Source organism: Cyprinodon variegatus, unplaced genomic scaffold (assembly GCF_000732505.1).
Source record: "Cyprinodon variegatus isolate N-32 unplaced genomic scaffold, C_variegatus-1.0 Scaffold17, whole genome shotgun sequence".
Lineage (NCBI taxonomy): Eukaryota > Metazoa > Chordata > Actinopteri > Cyprinodontiformes > Cyprinodontidae > Cyprinodon > Cyprinodon variegatus.
Window position 1 is genome coordinate 696,322 of NW_015150470.1, and position 21,849 is coordinate 718,170.

Genomic DNA, 21,849 nt, shown 5'->3' on the forward strand with positions numbered 1-21,849 from the left:
ATGCTGCAGTTTTTTTTGCATATTTGCAAACAACTCATGTTTTTCATTTTATTCTTTATACATTATCCTAATATGTTTACCTGCAGCTTCCCTGGTATGAGACTGTATCATATTCTACTTTGTGAAATGCTCTTTCTAAACTTTCTAAAGCCCTAATCTCACTGATTTTAATTCAATTCAATTTCAATTCATTTTATTTCTATAGCGCCAATTCACAACACATGTCATCTCAAGGCACCTTACAGTTCACCAGATCATACATCAAATCAAATCTATTTAAAGTTTTCTATGTAAGGAAAACCAGTTGACTGCATCGACTCATTGACTCGAATGCAATGCCTCACACTAAGCATGCTTCTACCGACAGTGGAGAGGAAAAACTCCCTTTTAACAGGAAGAAACCTCCAGCAGAACCAGCTCAACGTGAGCTTACATTTTAGGATTAACTTCAGGAGCTTTATTCAAATTCTTAACAAAAAATTTCAGAGCAGTATTTTATTACATTTTGGAAAGAAACTGCTTATTTTTTTACCATTTATCACAATATACAACCAGTTATTTTTGTAATCATAATAGTTTGAAGGGTTGGAAATTTAGACTATTTTATTGGATAAGGCTTTAACTAAATATTATTTAACTAAAGATGAACTAAATACATCTCTAAAATATATTGTAATGACTGTTTTCAATGCAGATTGTTTTCTTTCCAGGTTTAACCCTCTATGCAGTTTTCCAGCATGGAAGGTAGCCCTACAGTCGAAATAAATTTGTATTCAGTGTTTTAGATGGCTTTATAGTCTATTTGAACATTTCTAAAGCTAAAAATGCTTATTCACAATATCAGCGAATCTCATGTGACTCATCCTTTGCATATTTAAAGAAAATTATGTTTAAAAAGATCATAAATCATGCAATAAAGTATGTAGGCAGCCAAAAAAATCAATAAAGTGTTATACAAACACAAGAATAGAGAAAGCGTCTGCACTTGACTCCTTCTAACTAAAGAAAAGAAAGAAGAAAAAGAGAAAAAGAATTCTTGACCCGGTATGCTGTTTTCAGTATATTACTTATTGATAAGGTTTATCCAAAGTAACAGTTTCAAGTTTTTGAAATACAAAATAAAGTTGTTGTTTTTTTCACATAAAAGATTATGATGCTGAATACAACTTGTTAACCAGGTTGGGTTTACAAGAATATTCATTGCTCACAAAATGCTTGTGTCAAGTCTGTGACATTGTTTTATAACTAATATCTCATATACATGTATTATATAAAGGTGTTGGCAGGTATTAAATGTTAATATAACTGCAAATTCATGCTAAATATAAAATAAGTGCCTACTTTGTGTCACAGAGGCCATGTCTTGAACAGAACAATGGCAGTTTTTACAAATGTCAACAACATAACAATTCTTGATCAGCTAGTCTAAATCTGCAACTCAATCACTTCAACTGTATTAAAACTCTATGCTGCTCCTTCTCTGTTAATGTTCCTTTTTTTTGTGTTTTATGCAAAATTGAAAAATACAAACAAAAAAAACTCTAAGCTGCTGATTGCTCTTCCAGAACTGAATATTGCCAGTAAATAACTGGATCCATATGCCTTAGACAGAAAACGTTTTACAATTTTAAATGCATTTTTTTATAACAAGGGTTAGTTTGAATGTGCATAATTGACTTTAAATCTGGTTGTAATATTAAACTGAAATGGCCTCTTTAATAAGTTGTCTGGAAGAGATATTTGTTTTTAATGGGTGCTATATCAGTTAACAGAATTGAATTCAATAATAATAGCAAGTCATCGCTTGATAAAATTAGCTCTATTCTAGAAATTTACCAGCAGCTTCATTGATTTAAACGCTTCATTTAAATCTTATTTGGTTCCCTAATTATAATTATTAGATGTTTATTAATAAACTAATAAAATGAAAATTCATCAGAGGTTATAATAAACCAGCAACAGTATCTATTTTACATTCATTAGGTTTTTAATAAAACTACATTTCCTGCTATTAGTATAATTTGAAAGTATAAAAACAGAGTAATTTTACTTTTTATTGAGGCTAAGAACACAGTAAAAAGACTGATAGGTATACCTTTTATTTTTCATAAACTTTTCTTCAGAGCAGTGTTGCTCAGAAAAGGTTTTTTATTTCAGTTTTCCACTACAGTGCTACAGCCGGAGTAATCTAAGGGAAGGCTGACTTTTAGGCCCACATGAAGTCTTTGGAGCACAGTCATTTAACAGCAGTCTTGACACACAGCAATAAGGTTAGCAGAGTATTTGCTGTTGCGCCTGAATTAGGAGCTCTCTAATCTTACTTGGCACTCCATATCAGCAGACGCTGTGCCAAAGTACAGGCAGAATAAAGAAAGCTCTCCTGAAATGAGTCAGTTCAACATTCATGCTTATGTTTTAGCTGAAATGTATTGTGTAGATAAAAACATAATCCTAATAAGAAATGCTCAAAGATTTGGATTTGGATCAGCTTCAGTATACAAGCTGGGTTTTTAAAAACCATTCCAAACTATGAATTTGATTAAAAACCACTTTATCTTCTACTTCATGAAAAGAACAGATATTAAATATTTCTAACCACCTTGGCAATTAACATATTCACCCCCTTCCTATTTCTTCTTCCATCTGTCTCCCTGTAACCCGTAACCCCCCCACCCCTTAGCTCCATCTGCCCTGATCTCCTCCTCAGCTTCCTCCCATCCTCCCTCACCTCTTCGTCCTTCTGTCGATCCTCCTCCTCTGCTCCAAGCCAACCCGTTTACTTCTTCCCATCCCCTTCTTCCTTCTCTCCCTCCTTCTTTTTGTCCTCCCAGGGTGGCTCTGCAGTGCTGCTGCTAATTAACTCAGGTTAATGAACTTTATTTATTGTAATACACGTCTCTCTGTATGTATGTGAGTCCCTACAGGCATACATTTGGAGATTTTTTTAATATTGTTTATTGAGCTTTTGGTGTAGAAGTGTGTAGCTGTTGCTTTGCAGGGAGGTAATTATCTTAGTTTGAGTGACTCTCTGTTTATGTGCATGTGTTTGAGCCTCCAAAAGATTATTATCAGTGTGGTTTGGCTTGCATGCATGTGTGGTTGAGTTCAAGCACAGTTATTTGTTTTGCCGGAAGGAATTTATCTATTTGTGCACGCGTTGGTGGGGCAAAGTATGTGCACCTGTGTGATTTATGAGATTGTATTTTATCTGCATGTGGGAGTGTGTGTGTGTGTGTGTGTGTGTGTGCGTGCTTTTCTTTGCATAGCTGCAGGGAATTGTGCGCGGCAGACACAGTCATGTGTCACAATGCCACGGATGCTGTACACATTTGATGGGAAACTCAGCCAACAGTGTACGGTTTGATACGGCGTGCTGTGATACAGTCCATTACACACATACAGAAGCATCTTCTCTTACTGCTAGGATGTGCCCCCTCCCTGCCTCCATCCCCCAGCCCCGCCCTATGCTCCCACCCTTCTTCTCCCCCATTACCGTAAGCACACACAGATCCTCATAAAAGTTAAAAATGATAACATGTACAAATTTTCCTCATTCAAAAAGTGCTGAAATAAAAAGAAATCCTTTACAAAATGTTATTTAAATAATACCTGATTCACAATGGCCATGCAATGTTTTTAAGAAAAAAAAAATGCTGGACATCTTTACACAAGTACACATATCTGCACATACGTGCACAGAGCAACCTCCCCCACACCATCTATCTCTGCCCAGCTGTCCCCCCCTCCATCACCACCCATCCCCTGGGTAAGTGTGTATGTCTCTGCCCTTCTGCCCAACACTAGACCCTACAGCAAGAACCCTATCCCCTTATATATCCTCTTTGTTTATAGTTCTTAGCCTCAGCACTCCAAGCCCACATTCTGGGGTGAAAAATACCAATTTGAAGCAGATAGCTCTCACTTAGAGGAAGGAGATAATAGGACATTTATAACAGATCTCCTCATTCGCTTTCTGAAAGGAACATCTCTTTGGTTTTCGATGTGCAGTAAAAGGCTTTGTTTTCTGTGAAGATCTTTGCAGCTTCGCACACTTTAGTGATACCATGAAGTGGGAAATCTTTTTCACACCTAAATGCACGCTGCCAATAAAAACACAGCTGGGTTATAATATAACACATATTTATGAAATAAGAAAATGTTGAAAGGGGCACTACAAAGACAAACTGTTAGCTCTGTTTAAAGTGTACTTTGGGATTAATAAAATCATAACAGGTGCAAGAATCAAGCTGTTCGAATGCCATCAGTAAACATTATGAACATGAAAATACGTTTCACAAGTTTGATGTAGATTTAGAGACATTCAAGTTGCATACGAGCTTAAGGAGCTCAACTTGACTTGTTTGAGCCAAAGACGTACTGCAGAGACCCTAAATCCATGAAACGAAGCAAGGCAAGTTTCTTTATATAGCACAATTCAGTGCAAAGAATATTCAAAGACCTTTACATGGATTAAACAATAGAAAATAAGAAAAATAAAAGCAAAATAAAAGCAAGTAAAGAAAAAATCAGGGATCCTAGAGTGAATGAAGGATCTAAAGCAAATGGTGATAATGAAAATGAACCTTAGAACTGACACAAAATGAAGTATTTTTCCATTCCTGTTTAATTTCCCTGGTTTTCCTTTTTACCATTTAAATGCATGTTAGTGTAAAAAAATCTATATCAAACACCTGAACTAAAAACAAGAGATGCTACGCTGGTAAAGTGTCATTATCCACAGCAAAAAAAGTGTCCCATAATGACAGAGGCTGAAAGGCCGCTCCTTGAGGAAGAAGCCATTATTACAAACAAATACAGACTTTTTCGGGGAGTGATTTGCAGCATTTTATTTTTGTCTTTTCTTTGAGTATTTTTGTTGCTGCAGGGACTGGGGAAGTACCATTTCTAACCATCAGCCAAGAGGGAAAATAATTCAAAGTATACTGCTAAATTAGGAAGGCATTGAGTTGGATGTTTTTAAGTGGCTACCATGATCCGATAAAAAAAAAAAAAAAAAATGTGGGTTGAGTCAAGGCCGCCTCTAAACCTGAGAGTTACATCGGTTAATCTTGAGGGGGATTGGTTTATTTCTAGGAAAAATATCCTGAAGCTTCTAATTTCTCCTGCATCATTCTAATATTGAGCTTACAGAAACTTTTTATTTAGGTTATAAGGGCAAGTTACTTGAAATCTTTGAGATAAGTGGTGAGAGGCTTGGTGGACAGGATTCAAGAGATGCTTGGGGATTTGAGAACCCCCTGCCTGCAGTCTTAGCACAAACAAACTCCTTAACCTTTAGTTTTTACACCATCCCGCCTTTTCTCTGAAGCCTGAGCATTTGTGGGGGATTTTTACCGCCCACTCAAATCAAGACCCCCCTCCTTACTATCACCTCCAGCAACCCACCCTTCCTCTGGTGCCTGTCAAACTTCATTAGCTCAGAGCTTAGACCATCTCCCTCCTTGTTCACATCCTCCACCACCGCTTCTCACCCCCCCTCGTCTCACTATACATACACACAAGCATTTAGGCAGCACACCAACAACATCACATCCTAACAGTGTGTCTGCAGTAGCAGCAGAAACATCGAGACGCCTTGCCGGCCGCCCCACCCTGCCACAGAGCAGCGCAGTGAGAAAGACAGAGGAGTGTGGAGTGAGCGGCAGAGGGGTGGGGGCTCTGCTCGCGGAAAAGGGCAAGCAGCATCACTGCTGACAAAAGAGAAAGAATAATGATTTGCCAAGAAAGAGAAAGACGGAGTGAGTTGGAGGGGTAGGACAGAGATGGAGAAAAAGCACAGGGGAAAACCGAGGGAAAATGGAATGAAAGAGGCCAGCGCAGAGTGAGAGGTGAACGAAGGACATGGCAGAAATAAGCATATATAGATAGATGAGAGCAATGAGGAGATATGACAGGGTGACTTAGAAAGGGGTGAAAAGACTGAAAAAAAAAAACAATGAGAGCAAAACAGAGCGAAGTGGAGCACAGCAGAAAGGGAGCTGAAACAGAGGGATTGGAAGAGAGGGCAAAGAGCAACAATAGGAGCTAAGAGGACTTAAAACAGGTCATTTTTTAAGCAGTTCTGCCCATAGTTATCTTAAGGAGCCTTGTGAAGGTTACTCTGCAATAAGAGATTGAAGAGCTCATCATTGCTGTTTAAAATTAGCTGTTTTACAGCATGAGTTAGCCAAATCGACAGAGCATCTTCTATAAATTTGTAGCATGAGAAACACTGAGACTGAGCCAAACCCTGATCAATACTGCTCTGGATTCATGTTCCCTTTGATCAATCAGCTACAGTGCTCATATTGTTTCTTACATCATGTGTGCTTTAGGAGGGGATCTAAAGGAACTTTAAAGGTTGTATACCTGCCAAATGTCAGACCTACTGAGCTCATTCAGTCATACCCGGGAAAAGTATTCATACCCTCAAAACTACCAGCTGCAATGAGGCGAATTGGATGTAATAAACCAACAGAGTTATAAATAATCGTGGTGACGAAGATATAAAATATACTGGAGAGATAATTTGATTTATTTGTTTATTTATTTATGTAGAAATCATATTTGTTTTCAGTATTCTCCACTCAATACTTTGAAGATCCACCCTTCAGTATAATTTAAGATTAAGTCTGCATGCAGACTGGTTTGTATAGATTTTTTGTCTTTTACTAAAGGTAAAAACTTTCATTTGAGGCATTTTTTGGTTATCAGTACTATTAAGGTAAATCATTTGACTGGGCCATTTTTTTTATGAGCATGAATACTTTTACAAGGCCCAACAGACCTAATAGTAGAAAACCTTTCATCTGATCACTGTGTGGTCCATAACTACAATAGATAAATAGAAGATAAATCCTATTCCTAAAGTGCATCAAAGTAATGTTTAATTTGGTTTATATTCATGTTTGGTACATGCAGGCTGCAAAATATAAATAGAAAAAAAAAATATATTCCCTTCTGTTTTATTTCAGCTGTAAATCTGGCCCCCAAAAAGGTTCAATAACTTGTAAAATTTGCTCTGTACTAGTCTCCGCTTTTTGTGGCCTTGTTGTTGGCCATGCAGAATCAGTCTGAAAAAGACTTTATGAGAAATAATTCACACGCAAAAAACCCCGGGCTATGTTGAGCAAACAAGAATGTTATTTTTTGCAGCTCCAAGCAAGTTGGTAGCATGGCCAGTCAGCAGCAATAAAGTATCAGCGAGGTGAAAGCAACTTCATTTCACTCAGAGAGAAAAGCCTTTTCAATAATTACTGTTTTCATATTCTTTTACAGCTCAAAATAAATCGCTGGTGCTTCTCTGTCAGTTGCTGGACTTTTACAAGAAATATCAAGCTCCAATGTATATTTTAACGCTGCAATTTAACCCAACATGCTACCTTTCCTTTCTGTATAAGAAGTATTTTTGTCCATAGAAAAGTTTATACACCTGCTGAAAAGATACAATTTAGTACAGATATTAGGACTCAGAACACGCAATAAATAAAAATGAATCATATGGATTACTGCAACATTTAATTTCCCTTTGGGATTAGTAAAGTATTTTGTAACAGATGTTTTTGAGTTTAAATAAAATAAAAGATCCCCCTCTGGTAAAGTTCTATTAGATGGAGATATAAAAGTTTCCTTTTTCGGCTCTTTGCAGGTTTTAAGTCTGAAAGAATGCAGCATCCTGCAAAGGTCAATGTGCCCTGTAAAGCTTTGCACATTTTTTTACAGTTAGGAACTGTATTAAATTGAGATTGTATGTGATTGACCTACACCAGATAGTTCATTAATATGACGTTTAGCGTTGTCCTTCTAACATTGTTTGAAAAAATACTGCAGGTTCAGATGCAAGTTTTTTAGGGTGTGGCCAAATAAGCTCTGAATATCTAGAGACAAAAGCTGAAAATCATCATCCTCTCCAGAGATGCGTCTTTGCTGCTTCTCCAAGGTTTTATCCTAGGCTTGCTCTTCATCTGAGCTCATCTCTCATGTCTCTGTTAATTCTGAGAAGTTTCACTGTTGCAATTTAAGAAAAGCATCCCACAGCATGGAGCTGCAAACACAATGTTAGCATAATGAGATAGAAAGGCTAAAAAGTAAAAAAAAAAAAAAAAGAAATTAAAAATATCAGCGGATAGCCATGGAGAGAAATAAAGGGTTGTCCTGACGCAACACACCGGCTGTTTGTAGTCTGAGCTAGCACACAGTGATGCCATGCAGCTAATGACCATCTTCCTAGTTATGAAGCAATATCTAAAATTTCCCATGAGAAAAATGTAATACCTGAAAAGGTTTTTCTTCTTTTGTTTCTCTTGCAAAGCCACCAAAGTTACTCAATTTCAAGATTTGATTTAAGGATAAAAAACAAGTTCTGTTTCCTTCCTCTGTAACTATGTACAACATAACATATGCTTCCATCATTTGGTAATCATCTGTATCTTAGTTGCTTTACGTAGTTAACACAACAGCATTATGCATACTTTCCAAATATCACTTTAGATAAACAAATTAACAGAAACCTTACCGGTCAGCTACTTTTTGTTGCACCATATATCTAAGCCAACATCTTGGCAGTGTTTCTTCCTTATATTTTAATACAGTTCAAAGCCCTTTGATAATTGTGTTCACTTTACTGCAGCTGTGCCAACTGAGCACCTTCAGAATCAAAATGAATTGGCCACAGACTGACTGTGAGGAGCTCTTTTCTGCACCAGTAAGCAAGCCCACTTCAAAAGAACCTCAGCCATCAGAAATCATCATTTGATAACAAAAAGGGAAAGCAAGCTTTATCTCTCCATCTCTAGCCGCACACTCAAAGAGGTGCACACACACAGAAATACAGGAAAGTAAAGAGAAAAACCTTTAATGTCTTGGCAAATGCACTGAGCGCCCCTGCCAATAGACCCCTTAAAGAAATGAGTAGTCAATTACCAGAAGTCGGCCCTTTTGACTAAGATCTCTGAAACTGTAGTCTGGAGCCACAGTGGCTGCTCTGTCTGCCTTAACATAAACATCCAGTTTTCAAAACAGCAATCATACATGGAGGCTGGGTGATAACTTAATATCAAAGTTTGTGTTGGAATTTAATTACATGCTGATAAAATTACTAGTTCACCAAATTGTTCACCATAATCAAAACAAACCTTGATTGAATGTTTCTTCATGAAAAACCTAACGTTGCATTCTTTCTATTCTTAATAGGAAGTTGTAACTTTTCTTTCAAGTTCGGAAAAATCAAAACAAAAACCCCATAAAGTGGGAAATCCAACTTGAAAAGTTGGAAACCAATTCTAAGTTCCAATTTAAAATGACCTCTGTGCTTTAAAATGCTGACATAAACTATGTAATAGAAATAAACCAGCGGCACAAATAGAATAACAACGTCTTGATAGCATATTGCTAGTAATAATTAGTGGCGCAACAATTAGTAAACTTCAATATGCAACTAGGATGCACTCAGCGGGGATGTGAGGTGATTCCTTAATTCCAACCTCTTACAGCAAACCAAAAAACTATTGATATAATAATTACATTATTTCAGAAGCACTAGGAATAATTGCTGCTTTTGTGTTTATATACATGTAAATAGAGCATTTTTGTTTAAATCTCAGATACCGTGATACTGAGGTAGTTTTACTTAAGGTGAGTATACAGATAATTCCATATATCACTTTTTGGTTCCCAGCTATTGTGATATAGTATAAAATAACCAATTGATTCATGCTACATTGTTCAGAGAGCAAGTCTTGCCTTTTTCATGCTTTTTGCTTCGGACCAGGGCAGTTTTCACATTCTTTGATGTGAAGCAATACAGACCTTTTGTTATGACAAAACTAAGCTGTGGCCCATATATTCGGCTCCACTGCTCCTTGAAATACCTCAAACATTTGAAAGGAGTCCAACGGTGCCTAACAGAATTTTGTGAAAGAAGACAATGATTAAAAAAAAAAACACACACACACACACCTGTCTATGAAGGGCTCACATTTAATTGTAAAAACGGTATGTTGAGAAAACTGTTTGCAGACCAGCAGGGCAGTGTTGTGTTGACATGGAGTTTTCAACATTCACATGAATGACCACAGAGCAGAGAGAAAAATAGACTTGGATCTGATGAAATGAAGTTTGAACTGTTTGGCCGTAATTTCCAACGGTGTTAATGGGTGGCATAGAGAGATGAGCATCTTCTCATTATTAACATCCCTACAGAGATGATGTTATTTTGCCAGAAATATACTCCAAGCTGCTATCTTGCAGCTGTGATCAGAAGACAACAATGACTTTAGGCAGCGAGCACACTATCTGATAGCTTCTACATTAGAAACAGGATTATGCTGTCTAAGACTAACTCTAGAAACTAAGGAGCTTCATGTATGTAATGTATAATAAGTAATGTTTATTTCAGTTTATGCATATAACACCAATTCATAACAAATGCCATTTCAAAAGATTCATCTAATTCAGATCTAATCATTGAAAATTTAGTTTTTTAAATACCAGTTTCCTTACGTAAAAAGGCAGATCCAGATACATTAAAATATATTGTCATTTAACTTCAGCTATCATACAAAAGATCAAATTTATTGACTAATATGTCAAACTAATCATGCCTGACCAAAGTGATTTAGAATTACCCTTAAATACTAGCAAATATTAGAAACACTATAGTTTATAGCAGATAGTCAGAAAAATAAAAGTCTTAAGCTGTTTTTCAATTACCCCATTAGAGAATGTACAGTTAAAGGTGGAATCCTGTGCCACAGCCTTAGAACTACTGCAGTGAAGGAAGGTCTTTCTTACTGACCAGTCTCAAATGGCAAAAGTAACATAGTACAGTCATGTTTAGTTATCATATTATGCCATTTGGTAAAAAAAAAAAGTTGTCAAAGGAGGCCCAGCCAACAGCATTGAGTCACTGACTTTGCCGGAGTCTCTGACTATAAGGTAGATGTGCATGTACTCTACTAACCAATGCCACTAATTAAATAATTTACCAACCTAAGGCTGACAGATTACTCATTGCTGGCTTTAGACCAAACTTATTATATCCATATTATGATGAGATTGCTTACATAAGAAAACATCTAAAAAAAAAAACTGCAAAAAAAAACTGCACACACATATAAAAAATATATATATATATATACTCCATATACATATATAATTACATAAATTACTGCACAGGCACATTAACAGCTGATTGAGCAAACAGAGTCCTTCTCAGAATGTCTCATCCTGCATAATTAGACAGACACAAATGCAATAACACACTTATAAAACCCTCTGATAGCTGTAAGAACTTACAGGACAGTCATAGGGATTGGGGATTGGGCTGTCTGTGCCCTGGGTATGGCCAATATTTAGGAAGGGGAGAGACCTTAGGCTGAGGAACATAAAGGAGATGAGTGAGGAAGGGATAAATATATTGAGACGACCAGAGAGAGGGGGGATGAGCCAGTAAGCCAGGGTTTATGTGGGAAGATATGCCTCAAATTAAAACATTTTGAACAAAAGAGGGTAGTTGCCAAGCAACCCCACCAGAACAGGGTTTCCTGGGCAACAGCGATGACCCGAAGCTTGACCTAAGAAATGGATTTGCCCTCGTTGTCCAAGGGTACATTGGCATCGGCACACACCTTAACCCCCGGTCTCTGTCTCTGCTGCTTTCCAGGTCCCCGTCAACAAACGCAAACAGACAGAAGGTTCCCCGTGGAAAAACATGGAACACAGCCGAAATGTCAACGGAACGAAACACAAGGCTTTCAATCAGGGGCGGCTTTTAAAACAAGAAGTGATGGGGTTAGGAGGGTTAATGGCTCAACTTTGCCAATAGTAACAACTAGTGAGGCGCAACACATGGCCTGTGCAATTTCCGAGATAAGTTCAAGGAATAAATTATGAGAGCTTCATTTTGGCAGTCCTTACTGTGCTAGGAGGTGATGGATATTTCTTGGATTTCCCCTAAGGAACACAAAGAATGTTTTTAATGGCCTATCTTAAGGATAACACTAAGATCTTAACACTTTTTGATGATGATTTACTGTAAAAATAACACAGTATTACTTTGAAATTAGAAAAAAAGAAGAGAACCTAAAGAGTGAGACATTTTTGGCTAAAAAGAAAGTTGCCAGACAGTTGGCTGTCTTTAAGATGCTGTCCTCAAACACAACTCTGGATTACTGTTCTGCAAATCTGATCGAACAAATATGGCATGAAAATCCTTTTACACTTACTGTAAAGTAAGAGCACACAGTTTAAGGCGCCTGTGTGCTTCAAAATAGACCGAAATAGCCTCTTTGTCACCTCTTCTTGAATTCAAAAGATGGCTAAAAATGTATTCTTTCAAGGAGAGACTAGATATTGGATAGTTAAAATGAGTCTTTGAGTACCCTATATTTTCAAGAAAATCTTTTATAGTTTCAATCAACACCCTCCAAGACCACCATTAGGTTGGAGTGGATCAAAAGATTGATAGAAGTTCTTTACTTTAAGGCTTTCATTCTTTTCCCTGCACAATTAGAACATCATTTGAAACCTGTTCTGATACAAACTTGCTACAAATCATGAAACTTGTAGATGCCTTTGAAGCCTGTTTCTCTGGTTTCATGTCATCTCTCCTGTCAGACTGTTTCCACTCAAATTTAAAAAAAAAAAAAAAAAAAAACATTTCTCTCTTCTTGACATGTAATTGCTCCGGAGCTACAGGAGACTGGATGTTTCTCTGGATGCTCCTTTTTTCTTTTGTTTCAGGCAGACCGTATTCTTGCTTTCTTCATGTTTCACTCCTCTTGTTGTTGACTGCTCAGCAACAACACATGAAAGAACCAAGAAGTGTTTCTTGTCAGGAGCTTTTGTGGCATTAGGTGGATGGGAGAGCATGCACATTTGTGCGTCAACATGGAAATGCACAGTAGGACAAAGAAGGGCTGGGGGAAGCAGAAATGTTAATGGGGTCTAAACTTTGCAGAGCGTGTACTCTGCCCTGTGCAGTGTAAGATTGGTCTCCCCTGCATTGAAACTATTAGTAAATACAAAAAAACACTTTTCCCCATACATGTTTTTCTTCCCCAGTGGCTACTTTGGGACAAATTGTCCTTCCTTTGTGTGTGACCATAACACCCCCGTCTCTCCATCTACAACATCTGCAGGAATGTGTGTACGCTATGTAGCAGCAAGCACCAACTTAATGAACATAGCCTTTCAGATGGCCCCCAGGGTTTGTCACTCCCAATCAAGACAATGGAGATCAATGGAACAGTACGCAATGGGTGCAACGATGAAGAAGATGATAAAAAAAAGGGGAAGGGCTTCTTGTTTCAGACGACAGCCCAGACGCAGACAGTGAAACAATAGATGCAGGACAGTGGCAGTTTTATCTCTTTTTATGGTAACTGGCGGGGTGCCTCAGCACATTGTTGGGGCACCCATCCTGGGTTAATTGACTAATTGGGGTCACTTCTTGTGGTCCTAACTGCCATAACCCCCTGCATAACAGAACTGGCACAGCCGAGTGACCATCTGTTAGCCGTCGATGCCCAGTGTCAAGGCATTGTGTATAATTCATATTTTAAAAGTGGCTGGAATATTAAGCTTCAACCACTTTTTTCTGCTGACCTATTTACAGTATACTGCTTAAATTATCTTCATTTTGTTACTTTACTGGCCTTCTCCTGGGCATGCATATTTTTTTAGACTGACTCCACCCGTTCACTGAATAACAGGTTCTGACCAAGAGATAAAGCTTCTCTTTAGATCTTAATGTTCACAAATCATGGCAGAAAGAATATTTTAGTACAAAGATTGATGTTTAAAGAGACACTGTAGGGGACCAACCAAGGGCCAATCAAGGAAAGTGGGATAATTTTGAATGGCTAACACTGCAAGTAAAGGCCATTTAGAGCAAAAGAAATATAACATATGGTTTTACCATTTCATTCTTATAAAAAAGCAGGAATTGTTCTAAAAATGTACCTTGATATCCCCAAATAAAACCCAGCATTTGTCTCAATCTAACCTTGGTATAAATCCACCTGTTCTGTGAAGGCCTGTAAGGCTTGCAAAAAACATCAATGAACAAAGGGTATCATGAAGACATAAAAGCCGCAGACAGGTTTGAGATATAGTTGTGGAGAAGTATAAAGCAGATTTATGCTATAAATCAATATCCCAAGTAAAGGACATTTTACAGGCCGGTTTTCAATCCATTATCACACAGTGGAAAGAGTATCACCCAAAAAAAAAAAACAATCAGCACATTGCTATCCACTAGACTAAAAAGCTGAGTATTAATCAGAAAGATTAATTCTGATTGCTTTAGAGATGCTGCAGAGATCCAAAGGTCCAATGGCAAAAATCTGCTAACAGGACCCCTAGTTATGATGCTCTACAGAATTTTAGCCATTATAAAATATTAAAAAGGAAAAAAAATCCTCTGTTAAGACACCAATTTTTAAAGTTTACAATAAATGGAATGGGTGAAAAAATCTTAAGTCATTTAGAAAAGAAAATTACCTTTTTACAAACACGAAAAAATCAACATCTGTAATAAATGTTAGGATAATTATCATAGATGATGTGTGAGTTTATTACACCTTAATATTAGCTGCCTGTTGTGTGTCAGAACTAATGTTTACCACAATAGTTTATCTAATTAAGACAGTTCCTCTGTCCGGATATACATTTATAACCTTCATCCTGTACTTGGCAAAGATTTGAGAATGGAATGAGAGCGGTGTCCTTCAGCTGAGAACAAAACGTAATATTTTGATAAGGCTGGAGCCATGGATGTCTGCTCATCTGCAAACATGTATGATGTAATGATGTGATGATTTGATGATGTGCCTCTTTAACTGTAAATCGGGGCCACTTCCCGAGAAGTGAGCCCGGAGGCGAGCAGCTGCCTTCTGTAACTCTAAGCAACTTTTCTGATCTGAGTAAGATTACAATTTCTTTTGAAATCTGTTGTTATTCCTCATGGTTATTTAATACATTTAAGATATAAAATGTTATTGAAAGGGTTTGTCCAGAGTGATCCCTTTTCAGGAAAAAGAACCAGAGAGAGAAAGCTTCAAGGTGTAGACACACAAAGAGCCTATCTGTAACATAAACTAGCTATATTTCACCCTCAATACATCATCTCTACCATGAAATGTGATGGTGGCAGCATCATGCAGTTGGGATTCAATAGGATGGAGGAACAGGTCTGATTAATGGGAAGATGCATGGCTTTTAATGCAGGAAAATCTGCAAGAAATTAAAAAACTGGACAACAGGTTCACCTTCCAGAAATGCAACTCTAACCCCACAGCCTGAGCTACAATATAAACCTTTACATCAAAGCATTTAATTTAGGGGTTAGCATGGACCGATTGGAGTTGGGAAAATCATGACGAGAGGGGGGTTAATTTTTAGAGATTTTTCAGATTCAGATTTTTGTTTTTAAAACTGTTTTTATTCCACTTCATTTTACTCTTGCTGTGTGACATAAAATCCAATGACCACACTAAGGTAGTTGAACGATGAGAAAATGTTAAAACATTCGAGGATAACACATACCCTACAGCCTCCCTGTCTGTTAAATATATAATTTTTTTCCTGAATTAAATGAGAATTAAATTAACACCTCATTTAGCTGGGAGCTTAGAGATTGACCCTTGAACCACAGTGGCTCTAAAATTGCGAGCAGCGGTGCTAAGCAAACACCCACACACCACATAAAGAAAACTACAACACTGTAACATCACTATAAAAATAGCAAATAGGTGTCGTAGATTGGCCAAGGGAGAATTTATTTCACGTTAAATTTGAGCTCTCATAAATAAATAAAAAATAATAAAAGAATTATTTCTAAAAGATTCAATGTAGGTAACATCCATTTGATACTACTTACTGTAATATATTCATACAGTTTATTCAAACCGAATTCATCACTGCATGGTAAAATGTAAATTTTATTCTCAGCAGTGTCGAGAATCCACTGAAACATCACTCGGAGCCTTGCATAACACTACATGTGATTTCCTACCCATAAAACACTTAACATCTCAGTAAGATCAGATGACCCATTACTCTGATGCTAAGGAGGACTGAGGGATGAAATATATTAGCTCCTGAAAATACAGATGTCTGCAAACCCGCAGCTGAATAATTAAAGCTATGAGAAATCCCTCACTGCAAGTGCTACGAGTTGGGTTTTTTTGTAACTTAGAACTAGAGGCAGCCGTCTGATAATCTGATACCCCTATATATATATAAAAGTGAAATGCTACTTGGATATATCTCTCAGCCTCCTAATGTTTGCCATAAATTCATATCTTAAAGGCAAAAAAATGGATGAACCACAAACAACCATCACTATATCTTCATCCATGCAGGCCCAGGTGGCACGATGGATGTAGAGGAGACAGATGTGCACACATGCTGTACTGTTCAATGTCATTTCAAAGCCCCTTGGAAACCCAACTGAAAATAGAAGTCACTTTGAAAAACACCTCAATGTTAAAAAATAATCCCTACACAGTCATAGGAACTGTAGATGAAATATATATATATATAAAACAGTCATTTCTCCTTTAGTTCTTCTGTCATAGCTCTTTTTAACCTTGTATTCTAGGGTTTTTGTGATTAGTGTTTTACTTGGACAAAAACGGCAACATTTAAAGGCAAGGCAAGGCAAGGCAAATTTATACAGTATGTATAGCACAATTCAGTACAAAGACAATGCAAAGTGCTTCACATGATTAAAATATAGGAAAATAAAACAGAATCAAAGCAAGTAGGGAAAAAAATGCAAAGACAAAAAACATTAAAAACAGTTGGACTAAAGAATATAAGAAGTTTGAACTAATGATGTTTCAGTTGAACTGTTTAACTAGACAAATGTGTTTTTAGTCTTGATTTAAAGGAACTCAGGCTTTTCGCACTTTAACAGTTTTCTGGAAGTTTGTTCCAGATAAGTGGAGCATAGGAACTAAATGCTGCTTCTGCATGTTTAGTTCTGGTTCTAGGTATGCAGAGCAGGCTGGAGCCAGATGACCTGAGTGTTCTGGAGGGTTGATACACTGATAGCAAGTCTGTGATGTATTTAGGTGCAAAACAATTTATAGACTAGAACCTATTTTAACTTTAAAAAAACTGCAAACTGTGACAACAACTTCTAGACTCTTAAGCGGCAAATCTTCACGTCTTTGAAATTTTGAAAAGTATGAAGAGATCTTTCTGACTCTTTTAATAGTGGTCGTTTTTGGTCAAAGACATCTATTCATCGTCCTCCATTTATCTGAACCTGCCCTCTTCCCACTGACAATCTCCAGATCATTCTTGGAGGTCCCCGGCTGTTCCCAGGGAAGAGGCGATTTATTATCCCCTGAGGAAGTTCTGCTCTACCTTAGAGATTTATTCCTTTTGGAGTAAGCAAAGGAGATGAACAGTAGGTCTGCTGAATCTGAAATCTATATCAGTTCAAATAACTCAATTCAGCAAAGCAGAAGTGTTTTGCTGAGCTTCTCCAGGGTGATGGAGCTTCTCCCCTCCATCTCAAAGGCTAGCTCCAACTGCTCTACAGAGGAAGCAAATTGTTGGCCAATTAATCATTATATTGCTGCTCAGTGGTGCAGTGGGTAGCACTGCTGCCTTGCAGCACGTAGGTTCTGGGTTTGATTCCAGGCCTGGGGTCTTTCTGAATGGAGTTTGCATGTTCTCCCGGAGCATGCATGGGTTCTCTCCGGGTACTCCGGCTTCCTCCCACAGTCCAAAAACATGACTGTTAAGTTAATCGACTTCTCTAAATTCTCCTTAGGTGTGAGTGTGTGCATGAATGGTTGTTTGTCCTGTTTGTCTCTGTGTTGCCCTGTGATGGACTGGCAATGTGTCCAGGTGTACCCCACCTCTCAACCGTAGACAGCTGTAGATAGACACCAGCACCCCTTGTGACCCCGCTTGGGATAAGCGTGATGGAAAATGGATAGAATGGATGTATTAAATAAAGGTCATAGGGGAGAGTTGGTACATAGACAGATCTGTAAATCGTGAGATTCACTGTTTGTCTCAACTCTCTCTTCACCTTGACATACTAAACCAGTGTCCACATTGGTTCTTTGACCAGTAATCCCTCAGATTACTGTTGATGAGGCTTCAGACTTTGTATACATTTACTGTGCTACTACATCTCAACATCACCTGCTGGAACTCCTCTGCGGTGACTAAAGTCCTCTGACCTGAAGGGATTAATCCACTTTTCCAGGAGAGAGAAACGCAATCAGACTTAGAGGATCTTACTCTTATCCCGGTCAGTTCAGACTTAACTGTAAACTGCTCAAGTGGACACTCCAGATCATGGCTTGAAAAATGCCAGGACATCACATAATCTGTAAATAGCAAACTACAAACTGCAAACTACAAACTGGTTTACAAAACAGACATTACCTTCTCTACCGCCTACCCTGGAGATCCTCTCTATTCACCACAAATACCCCTTACTTGGGTTGCGAAATATAGACAGCTTTTCAAGGTGGACAGTAACTAGTAGCATTTATTTTATTAACTAGAGTAATATTTTGAAAAAAATTACTTTTAGGAGTAGTTTTACAAAATTTGACTTTTTAGTCTTTCTTGAGTAAAGTTTCTGGTTGAGCCGTCTAATTTTGAGTAACTTAACTCAATGAAAGCAAATTCATTTTAAACAAATATGCACCACTGAGAGACACGCTATCTCTTTTATTGTAGTCAAGTCTTATTAGTTAAATCAGGGGTCTTCAACGTTTTCCAGGCCAAGGACCCCCAAACTGATGGCAAGATGGAGCGGGGACCCCCTACTTACGTATATATATTGTATCAAATTGTGTTATATCAAAGTGGTCCTATACTCCCTCTATTACATATAGAGTAATGTAACGGAAGTAATTTCACCCTGGGATTATTAAAGTATCTCTTATTCCTGGTTGATGGGACAGGTGTTGTGAATGAAACGGTGCCCAGCTTGAAAGAGCTCCTGTGTGTCACTAAATGTGTGCATTGATGACTGAAAGACATCTTCTGCCTCTATTTATCTGTTTACTACAATGTGTTCAATTCATGTTAATGTGGATTTAAAGACATTTCAGTTAGCGGGAAAAAATTGCAGGGAGCAATATAAAAAAAAGTCTAATCAACCAAAACTTTCGCGACCCCCATGCAAGACCTCTGTGGACCCCCGAGGGGTCGAAGGACCCCCTGTTGAAGACCTCTGAGTTAAATGTTATTTTCCATTTGCCAAGTCTGCCGTGTTATTTGAAGCAAAAATATTCTTCTGTAATGTAACCTATGCTAACTTACTGTAACTATTGATTTTTTTTATTTTCATAACTCAAAAAATCATAATTCATACGGTCCTAAAATTCAACCAGATCATACAGTGAAAATGATTTAAAGTTTTCTGTCTAAGGAGAACCATTTGATTGCATTGACTCATTGACTCTAAAAAAATCCCTCACACTAAGCATACTTGTAGTGACAGTGTAGAGGAAAACTCCCTTTTAACAGGAAGAAACCTTCAGCAGAACCAGAATTTGCATATCACTTAATATTTTGTTCAATTTAATTTTTAAAATATTAAATCAGTTGTGATCATGGGTCAATACTCGAGTAGCCTTCTTACAAATTTTTTTTAAACTCCTAATTATGTGATTTCTTTAAAAGCTCTTTTTTTTTTTACTCTTTTTTAACTTTTATTCGAGTAAAAATACAATGATATAGAGTTACTTTTACCTAAGAATGATTTGTGTGTACCCATCTTTGGAGATTTTAAAAATATTATAATGAAATACAAGATGAGCTATGTTGTTTATATGTAGACCCTCTACATTGTATTAAGATTACACTTTCAACCTAAAAGTTCCTGTTTCCCTTTTTCTCCTTTCATTTTTGCTAAACTTCCCAGCCTCCTCCCCTGAACACAAATCACCCCACCACCACCTCTTCACTCATTTTGTTCAAGGATTTTCATTAGATGTAAACCAGTACTTGATCTTTAAGCAATTTGTCATCTATATCTGGAGCCTTTTGTTAATAAATGTACCAATGTGACATTGGGGCCAATGCTTTGATTTATAAAAGGTGTCTTTTATCATTGTTTTATCAAAGCTTTTAAAGATATGGAAATATGTATATGCATTATATCACCAAACCCATATATATTGAGAAATGATTTGTAGTCGATATCACCCAGCTCTAGGCCTCACCCATACTAGGAGCAAATTTGATTAGCTAAGAACTAGACCCACCTCATATTATGGTTCTACCTTTTTGGGACTCTGAGTTTTTAGTTATCAGTTATTCTGTTTTGTTGATCTTCGGTTTATTTTTCCATTATATTTAAGCAGTCTTTAGTTACTTTCTGTTGCCCCCTTGTGCTTGTTTCCTTTTCCCTTCGACTTCCTTCTAGTTAATTTCACTCACACCTGCTCCATATTCAGCTCATTAAACCATCCTTTGTTCTGTTCCCCATATATACACCATCTCTGTAGTAACTCAGTGCTGGTTCCTTGTTTTTTTGTTGCTTCCTCATCTCTGGCTCCCCACGTGAGTTTCTCCCTGACATTTGCTGATTTTTTGGTTCTTATATTTGGATTTATGGATGTTTCTTAATTAAACTTACAAGAACTCATCTCTGCCTCCCTCATCTCTGCATTTGGGTCCTCAAGCAACCTCACCCCCCTTGTTGGCACCTCATGTCAACAACAATTGATTACCATGGTACACTATATTCCTGCAACACATCTCTCCAGAATACCTTAAGCTAAATTTTTCTTGGCTTTTTCCATGTGCACACAAGAATATGGATTGGACAATCAAACTGTCAGACAGTATCCCCATGAACAAGCCCAGACAAACCCACTGCCCTCTGAGGAAACCTCAATTACTTTGAGCTTCTTTTCCTGTAAGGCACTTCAACTAATTATATATAAATTAATACTTTTAGTTAGTCTAAAAACTCTTTTTTGTGCTTTTCTTCTTCAATATGATGTCTCAAGTGGAACTTAAAATCTTAATATCACTACTAAGTCTTATTTTTTTATGGCTATGCTTTTGTGGGTTTTATTGCCATGTTTTAGTGCCTGCTGTTTTTATATACCTTGACTGCTTCGAGGAAACACTATATCATGATGCTGGACATGGTTATGGAAAAAAAAGGTTTGACTGACAGCCTAAAACAAAACACAACCAGCTCCCCCAGCGTGTTTTCACTTGAATTTAAGGAGGGGGTACTCACAGAAACATCTGATGCTGTCATTTTTCTTGTGTGAAACTGTGTCAAATTTGGCAATCCAACAAACAGGCTGTCACAGCTAAATGTGTGGCGTCTGTTTGATTTCTTTACACACAGCATATTTTTTTTTTCTATTGCACCGCTGTGAGTCAGTTAGCCAGCAATTCAGTAATCAGCCCCTAGTGTCTTCGGCCGTAGTATTACTGGGGTAGGTGGTGAGCCCCAGTCCTCAAGAGCAACTATCCTGCAACCTTTAGATGTATCCTTGCTCCAGCACACCTGAATCAAATGGCTAAATTACATCCTTAGTATGCAGCTTCCCCAGAGGCCTGTAATCATCTTATCATTTGATTCAGGTGTGTTGGAGCTGAGACGTATCTAAAAGTGTCGGGACACTGGCCCTCGAGGGCTGGAGATCCTCATCCCTGCTCTAGATTGTCGAGAACCCTGTTCTCTTTAAGCTTCCTTAGCTTCATCTTACCACAAGACTTTAACAGAGAATTTGGTTGAGAAACTGAAAAAGTGAAAGTTTTGATGTTCTGAATTCGTTCCAAATAACCCTTACAGTATTTGTATTCATACATTTATATCAATGGATCATTATCCTTCTAAAA

General features: G+C 37.5%; 1 protein-coding gene across 2 annotated transcripts in view; it reads right to left on the minus strand.

Annotated features, from left to right (window-relative positions):
* Positions 1 to 21,849, minus strand: part of cadm3 (cell adhesion molecule 3) — a 177,043-nt gene that overhangs the window by 119,846 nt on the left and 35,348 nt on the right. The gene's annotated exons all lie outside the window — the stretch shown is intronic.